Genomic DNA, 6710 nt, shown 5'->3' with positions numbered 1-6710 from the left:
CAAAACTAGTTTAGAAACTTTTTTTTATCCTTAGAGCAAGATTAGCCAAATTTTGGCAAACGCTTTTCTTCCCAAATGGGACTAATTCAAACCTAAGTTAGTCCCATTTTGAGGAGTTGTCGAACGGGTCATAAGAGTGTGTTTGACAACTCGTTAAAACTAGGCATTTAGATTGTTTTGTTGATTGGGAAAAAAAAACTGAATCAGAACTAGCCATTTTGCTCTAGTTCACTTTTGGAGATCTAAACTTGTTTAGTTGTAGACTTTGGAGGAGTTGGTCCACAACTAAACCAATTCAGCTCCGAATGAGTTAAAGGATCAAGTGTGACTCAATTTTAAAAAAATGTCAAAAACACCCAAGAATTAGGATTTGTTTAGTAAATTCTTAAACTGGGCCAGGATTTAGCTTGGGCCAGTTTTGGGTTTATTTGTAATTGGTAAAAATCTAGGCCAAGGCCGCTCTTCTTAGGCCAAAAATAAACCTTAGAATCAGTTTAGTGTTTGATCAGCACCCAATTGGTCCTACTCTAAAATAGTTTAGAGAAGAAATGAGCCAGGATTAAACATGACCCAGTTTGTAGGTGATTGCCAAATACACCATTAGAGTATGGTGGCAACCTCTTAAAACTGGACCGGGGTTAACTTTTTTCTAGTCTAGTTTTGGATGCTTTTTGTTAGGGAAAAAACAAGCTAGAATTGATCCTATTTTGTAGGCCAAAATTTGGCCATTACATTTACACCGGCTCTAGTCCGGACCATATCCCTTCCCTAGTCCAAACTAGATTGATTTATGATAGAATTGGGTTCTAGCCCAGTTTTGAGTGGTTACCAGACACACCCTAAATATTCATTTATGAAGACTGACATCATTTCAAGACTTAGAGGGTGTTGAGATGACTTATTTTTTTGAAACTTATAAGCTACACCGACTTTTATGATAAAGATTTTTATAAAGCTTGTATGGGTAGAAAAATCTTTTACTTGGTCCACCATAGCTTATTTAGATGAGTTTATAAGTTAATTTTTAAAAAGTTAGGGTATCCCAACTTTGCTAGATGTGGCTTAAAAGCTAATATTGGAGATGTCACCAAAATGTAGATTTTCAAAGCTAAACTTAAAAGCTACAATGAACAAAATAATAATAATAATAATAATAATAATAATAATAATAATAATAATAATAATAAATATTAAAAAAATTAAAAAAAAACTCCCCCAACACCCACTTAGTAACACACATGGTGCGCCCAAAACCTAGTTAATCTATACTATACATTTAAGAAAAGCCCACTTTTGATCTTCTCCGTGCGTGTATGTTAAATTTTAGAAATCCCAAAACTACCCTGACACTTTGAAAATCAAAAGAAAATGCCATTTATGTTAGGGCATCTCCAACCCAGCCCCATTTTGGTGCAAACAATGCTTTTTGTTGCACAGTTCCTTCTCCAATCCAGCCTCATTTTCTGCTCCATTTTGGTGCAAATGAACAGTGTTGTACCAAATATGGCGTCGCACTGTTCATCCGCCCCATTACTGTTCACTTTTTTTTAAATTTTTTAAATATTTGTTTTTACCTCTCAATTAATATAAAAATAGATAAAAGAGAATAAAGTGAGAATATACTAAGAATATTTTTTTTTGGTGCAAAAAATGGTGTAATGGGTTGGAGATGTATTACTGTTTGATGTGACTTTTGCACAATTTTGATGCAAAATTTACACTATTTTGATGCAATGGGTTGGAGATGGTCTTACAACAATAAAAAAAATCCTTAGACTTGGAAAAATCAATGAAACTTCCATTGCACTTGGAAAAATCAACATTTCGACTACACTAGTCTCCCACATTATATGCTACACATGCATCGCTTGCATCAGATTACTTCTAGAAGAACATTTACAAGGATAAAAATATGTGAGAATAGAGAGAGGGGAAGTACGAGTGTCTCCTAATGAGCGTCTTGTGCATTGCACGCTTGAATGAGCACAATCTTAATTAGTCTCTACTTTGCCGTCGGTTACGATTCTTCTGAAGATTAGAAACAAAACTAAACAGTTCCTGAAAACTACAAGATCACTTGTATCACGAAACACAACCATCTGAAAAATACCCATATAGATGGGCAACAACCATGAGCTTGAAGAGTTGTACATCACATCAATCATCAGGTTGTAAGAGCTCAACAAGAGAAACTAGCAAGCCAATTGCATCATGACAAAATTCATAAATGTCACAATTATCAAACTAGTCTCCAGAAGACGTATGTATGTATGTCAGAACCTACATATTTCCAAATCCAAGCCATTTCTGATTCAAATGGGATCCACATCATATGCATTAACATCATGAGTACAGACTGCAGAGCCAGGTTACGTATGGTTGTAGCATAACTATCGACTCCTGATAACAGAAGCAGTGATTGATCAAGATTCACCCAAGATCATATTGATTTAGCCCAGCAGTCACCTGACATTTATCTTTAAGCTTTTGACCACAAAATTGTCCAATGAAAGATATTTCATGCACATATGGCAAATGTTACTGTTCCACGCATGACTACGAATGCTTCGGCTGCCTTTGCATTTTTGTTGGTGCTTGCTAGTTCCAATAGTTGCAGCAATTAGCCTCTTTTACCTTTCCTTTTTCTTCTATCTCTACAAGATTGGAATTTGTTGATGTTGGAAAATCGATGAGTGGTTTAGTGGAGGTGAACTTGATGTGAGGGTCCATTAATCTCCTTTGATGGTAGACTCTCATGTTCCAAATCTTGGACCATAATTCTCTGCACATGTAACAGAAATTAGAGGCCCTGGAGGTTATTTCCTCCGGAGTGCCCTCCAACACTCAAGTTAGCGACTAATCTTACTCATATGAAGAGAGAAATAGAGCATAGCCTTGGTGCGGTTCTGTAGGCTGTCTAAAAATCACAATGGATAGCTGATCCCTAACAAGCCCCGACGATGGAAGTTACAATCAGACGACTTTCTAATTACTACATCTGCAACTCTGCAACCGCTATAAACATGGCCTCATCTATGAGATGATTGATCTTGATGGCTGCGACAACAGCATGACTAATATTATATTAGTAACTATTAGAGATGCTGATGAGCAGTGTAATGATTTCAGAAATAAAAGATTGGACTTAGTTGGTGAGTTGCTTGGTAGAGAGCTGTGGGCAAATATTCGTCTAAAAATCACTATGGATGATTGATTCCCGTCAAGTTCTAACAATGAAAGCTACAATTAGATAGCTTTCATGCCAACAAACGAAAGCTGCAAACGGAGGACTTTTCACATAGATCAAGAAGAGTTACAATCCAACGACGCTTCCGACAACTGATGAAAACTCTATTCAGTAGTCTTCACAATCTACAGTGAAAGTTACAATCTGACGACTTTCACACCCCACAATAGCTAAAGCTAGGATTACTGAACAACGGTCCTTGCAACGCTCTGTAAGAGAGGTTACAAATCAACTAACCCCTTCTAAAAAGCGGAAGTCATCCCCGCGTCATAATTTTGGAAATGCAGGCGACCCCCGCGTTTCCAAGCTATAACAAGCCAAACGCGAGCGACCCTCGCGTTCTGGAGGTTCAACCAACACCGACCCCCGCGTTTCCAAGCTATAACAAGCCAAACGCGAGCGACCCTCGCGTTCATTGATGTTCAGCCAACACCCAACCTCGCGTCTCAATTCTAAGAGGCGATGTTGGATTCTGAATGCCAGATTGGGCGTTTGACTCGTTCAAATGCGAGTCGAACGGTTTTAGAACTGTTTCCCCACGATCTGAGGAAATCACGCTCACTTAGGAGCGGATTTAGAGGGCAGTTACAACCTCTTATCCACCTATAAAAACTCAACAAACTCAACTGAGTTGGGGGCTGGTTTTTTGGAACGAAGAGGCAGCAGCAGAGAGGATTCTTCAGGATCTCAACCGCACAGAGAGGCAGGAGAGGCGAATTCCTTGGAGATAGAAGATTTGAATCAAATTTAGAAGATCAAATCTAAGAAGATTCTTCAATAACAGAATATCTGCTTGGTCATTAACCGAATTTTCGGTTCTAACAACTTTCTTCATAGAGTTCTAACTCTGTTAGGCCCTAGAGGAGGGGTGATTAGGGTCTTATGCTAATCTAATCCGATTTAAATGCCAATTAAAATTAATTAATAAGTTATCCTAGCAAGTAAGAAATACAACAAGTTATATGAGCTAGGATAAGCAATATGAACAACAAGAAATATCCTAGCAAAGAGATATATAAGCAATATATGATATATGCAAGGATATGAAACTAACACAAGGAGTAAAAAATATGAACTAGATAGTGGATCATATAAATAATGAGCAATGCACAATGGCGATATAAGATATGAACATAAATATAAATGAACGCCAAAGCATACTCAAACACAATCAAATGATCACGGAGTTCGGACCTTCCGTCCTACGTCTCCGCTCCCCACTCCCGGCAAGAAATCCACTATCATAATCCGGTTTGGAAGCCGGAACTTCTACACACTCGGTTTACAAGCTTACCGAAAACTCTCACACAACAAACACTATGCAATCACACTCTACACCCTCACAAGTGTTGGACCTAGCCGTGTCTCCCTCAAGTGCTCGGTTACAACCTCTCCCTAGGCACGTCAACCGACGAATGATAATCAAACAATTATATATAAATGTAAAGCTAGATTGAGTTTAGAAACACTTCTCTAAAGATGACAAGAGAGAGAGGGAGAAGAGTTGAATGCCCAAACACCAAAGAATGATCTCCTCAAGCTCTTGTGAAAGTTTCTTCATAAACAAACTCTTGAAACAAACTTAAAAACCCTTAAACAAACTTGTAAAACTCTTTTTAAAACTATCTTAAACATCCATAAGAAACAATGAAAGTTGAGGGCTTTTTATAGCCTCTTAAACCAGCCACAAACCCCCAAAAACCGAAAATATCAAAAACTAGCCGTTACTAGCCGTTATAGGCTGAAAAGACCAAAATACCCCAAAATCCAGCATTCTGGAAATTTGCGTATCTAGCTTTGTAAAATCAATTAAAAATAGTAAATCAGCTCCAAAAATTATGAAATTTTGTGGAAAGGGTCTAGACATGTATAATGACATGTTAGAGAAATAATTTATAAAAATAATTTCCCAGTTGAGAGAAATAAATGTTTGAACACAGATTTATAGTTTCTGAAAAATTGCTGACATACACGATTTTGTAAAATCAATTGGGTATAGTAAATCAACTCCAAAAATAGTAAAATTTTGAGGTACGTTTCTAAACATATAGATAAACATGTCAAAGAAAGAATTTCTTGAATATCATTTCCCATTTATGAAAACTCATCTGTTTTGTAAAACATGCACGAACATGCACGAACGAAAAACATGATTTTGTAAATTCCATTAAACATAACAAATCAATTCCAAACTTGATGAAACTTTGAGAAATGTTTGTAAACATGAAAACAAACATGTTAGAAAAAGAATTTATCAAATTGAATTTCCATTTGTGAAAACTCATGTATTTTGCAAGTATGTCCAAAACATGAAAACCCAAAACCATGCATGTATATATATAACTATATATATACATAGAAACCAAATACGTGTGTGCATATGATATTGAGCTTAAGGTACTTAACACACATAATATAAAACCTAAACTAAGTTACCCAAGCTAGATCTTGATCAACTTGGTACACATGCGGATGAAGCTTGAACTTGATCTTTAACTTGAATTGTATGTTGCTTCACTCCACAATTCCGCCAACCTCCATTTGATATGATCGTGAATGCTCGATTCCATCCATCCTCCAACACGTTGTTTGCCTAGAATAAATACGAAAACACAAACACTAGACAAACAACATTAGAAATAAATTGTTTGTTAAACATCATCAAAACAAGAAGGCCAACAAACTCGTCCAGAGTTCTTAAACTCGTTAAGAGTTACCCATCAAACTTTCCACAGAAGTTCATTATTCCCACGAGATAAAAGACGGTCGGATCATCAACGGAGAGCAAATTCGACGTGAACAATCGAAGGAGGCACTCCATCGCTACCTTGAAGAACCCAGTTTTAAACAAAGGGGAGAACCAAATTCGTTCTCCTCTCTTTTGTAATCAAATTGTAACCGGAATCAAAGAAATACAAGTCAATTTTCTTTTATTCTCTTTATTGCAAATTTTCCAACATACAAAAGATGGCGACTCTGCTGGGGACTAGCTTTTCCGATGAAGAAGTGGTGGCGCAGTCCGACGTCCACCTCATGGGAACAACTGTAGAAACTCTCGTTGTAGAGTTTGATCAAGCAAAATATGAGGAAACCTTATACTCTAGATCGCTTAGCCCCAAGGCTAAGCGCGATGTCCGCAAGATCTCTAAGGAGATCAACTCTGTTGTTGAAACGCCGAAGAAAGCCCTCTCCTTCGGCCATGAACTTAAACTGGCTCTGCGGGTTGAAGATCCCACATCCGTGTCAGCACGACGTGCTTCAGGACATAAACGGCCTATGGAGGAGATGAGCTCCATAAACGTCAACAACGTTGCTGCTAAGGCTTTGAAACAAGCCAAGAAGAACATCGCTCGCAGACGGAGAAGATCCATACGACGAGCACACCTGCGTGAAAGCCGAATGTTGGCCCAACACGAAGATAGCGTTTCTGAAATTTTACCCGAGCCTAGCGTTCCCAAAACAG

This window comes from Asparagus officinalis, chromosome 3 (assembly GCF_001876935.1).
Source record: "Asparagus officinalis chromosome 3, Aspof.V1, whole genome shotgun sequence".
Lineage (NCBI taxonomy): Eukaryota > Viridiplantae > Streptophyta > Magnoliopsida > Asparagales > Asparagaceae > Asparagus > Asparagus officinalis.
This window is presented reverse-complemented; position numbering follows the sequence as displayed.